The sequence below is a fragment of the Montipora foliosa genome, chromosome 12 (genome assembly GCF_036669935.1).
Source record: "Montipora foliosa isolate CH-2021 chromosome 12, ASM3666993v2, whole genome shotgun sequence".
NCBI classification, from domain to species: Eukaryota; Metazoa; Cnidaria; class Anthozoa; order Scleractinia; family Acroporidae; genus Montipora; species Montipora foliosa.
Genome location: NC_090880.1, coordinates 5,199,147 through 5,201,646, shown reverse-complemented (window position 1 = coordinate 5,201,646; position 2,500 = coordinate 5,199,147). Strand labels below are relative to the sequence as shown.

The following is a 2,500-nucleotide window of genomic DNA, read 5'->3' as shown; positions in this document are numbered from 1 at the left end:
TCTATATGTACACATCTCAAATCTTCCAGGGCAAAACGCTTTGTAGATTGTTCTTGGGAATGGCTAGGCTGGTCCAAGCAAGGCATTGAGATTATATTAACTGGTAAGGGGATAGCCGGGGACATTTTCAAGTCAGGAATCTTTTGAATCGTTCAATATTCACCTCTTGAAGATTCGTCAGGAGCACTTTCGTTTCTTCAGCGCTGACAAACAATTCCTACAAATATATGTTGAATCGATTTCCTCTTTAAACTCCATAGATAACAATTCCGCTCGTACTTTACAAGAAAAACCTCTTTGACCATCAAAAAGATTTTTATACGTATTTTTTACCACGCACAAAGTACACACGAACTCATCGTGAAATCTCTCACAGTAATAAAAATGAAAGCCAATCAAAACTCATTGTTTCAATGATGTAATGATCAAGGGGTAATAACCAATCAAATCATTTTCCGTGTGCATTCCAGGAAAAAACACGCGGTATTGAAAACGATTATCAAGTGAACGGTAAGTCACAGACGCTCCTCTCAGATGTTTTTTCAGAGAGTGGGTAGCTGTGCACAGGCTAGAATGGAAGGGGCCATTTGGTTTTTGTTCTTAACCCATGAATGGGATCAAAGACACCAACCCACATCATTTTCCAGTGTGAAAATCTACTTAATTTAGGAGATATGGTTTTATAATCGATCACTCTTATGAAAACAATGAAATGAAATTACCATTGTAAAATAGCTTACTACATCATACATTTATTCAATTTATTATATAGATACTGTGAAATACCAGGATTCCTCCTTTTACAAAAAAATCATATGTTCACTGCGCGCAGTGAACATATCATTTTTATCTTTCACATGTGAGAATATAGGTGTCGTCATGGTAACGAACACAATTAGCCAATAAAACGCAAGCTTCCTCTTCATTGTAAGATACTTTTGTGCCTTAATATAATTCTTCTCTGCTACATTAACATTTTTATTGCAAAATTTTACATTATCACAATTTGTTTTTCATAACTTTCATATCTTGTTTCATGTTACACATTATGCCTGTTTTAGCGGTTGTTGACCACTTTTTCATCATCATCATTTCGAAAATGAGTAAAGCAAGTTGTTTTAAATCTGGACATTTCATCAATAAACAGAATCAAACATTACATGGCCGCTTGGGGAAACGAATTTTATCTTCTCGTGCTTAAAGTATCTCTCACTCGTTCGCTTTGCTCACTCGTGAGAGATACTTTCAGCACGACAAGATAAGATTTGTATCCCCAAGCGGCCATGTAATATCCTCTATTTATTAAACTGGTAATATTATAAATAACAAATTAATCTTTTAAAATATAAATTTACCTTAATTTCATGGACATGAAACTGATTAGCTTTTTTCCAGAACAGAAAAGAACTTTTTAATATAGTATTCTAGAAAGGGCTTACACTTACTAGGGTTGTATCTGCCTGGAAATTCGATCCGCTTCGCAGATTACTATTTTGCGAAATGGATCAAAAATTTCCGGGCAGATACAACCCTAATCATTTACGCTAACATTAGGCCTAAAAACGTTTGTTTAGGCCTAAGGTTAGCTTAAGAATGTTTAGGATTCTTTCTGTATTTCTGTTCATTTTGTTTTGTTTCACAAATTATTGTAAGCCATTATAATAAAGTTCATGCGATGTATCCAACAATGGACTCCCAAATTAGCCAGCCCCAACATGAAAAATATATGTAGACACGAGAAATCGATTTTTTGTTTTCTTTCATGTTTTTCTACTAGTTTACTATATTTGCACTGATTTTTATCGGCTCTATTTAATTTGCTGTCATTTGTCATCGCTTAATTGTTGTGTCGTGTATCTCGTCACGTTCGTGAGATATTTCTAAATTTACCTAAATTCCGCATGCAGTAATTAGTCAGTATTTGCTTCGTTATCGCGCCTATTCAATGTACTTAAGTTCTGTTGCCTAATCATATGTAATTGCCTTTGTTCATTTCGTCGATTCATTAGGTATTCGTCTTTCGTATAAAAGTATTGTATTTCCTTTTGTAAGTCAGTTGTTGTACCCGGAGTTGCCGTACAGATCTTGTAAGTAGTTAATTTTTCAGTCGTGGTTTTTGGCGTTCTGAAGTTTAGTTTTTTGGTATTTTGCTTGTAACTTTGTATTTCTATATTTCCTTTTTTATAGTGAATCGTTAAGTTAAAGTACGAATTTTCAAACTGTACAGGAGTTCAATTACATTCATTCAAAGATCTGGTGAATGAAATGTCGTCCGGGTTTGGCATGAGTCGAAGAAGATGCCGTGGTTATTCAGATGACGCCCTTGACAACGTGAGATTAAAGAATTCAAGGGCAGGATATTTGTCTAGAGTTACGACCCTGCGTAGATCGATTGAACCGCTTTTCAACGATATACGGAATGTGAACGAAGTGGCAGAGAAATTACTCGAAATAGACAACGCCTTTCATTGTTTTGAAAAGGCCCATTACGATTACATCG

At 35.1% G+C, this 2,500-nt stretch overlaps 2 protein-coding genes across 4 annotated transcripts in view; both read right to left on the bottom strand.

Annotated features, from left to right (window-relative positions):
* Window positions 1-2,500, bottom strand: part of LOC137978477 (MAM and LDL-receptor class A domain-containing protein 2-like) — a 359,940-nt gene that overhangs the window by 57,422 nt on the left and 300,018 nt on the right. The gene's annotated exons all lie outside the window — the stretch shown is intronic.
* The window catches only part of LOC137979291 (adipocyte plasma membrane-associated protein-like), a 31,998-nt gene that overhangs the window by 18,563 nt on the left and 10,935 nt on the right, over window positions 1-2,500 (bottom strand). The window lies entirely within an intron of this gene.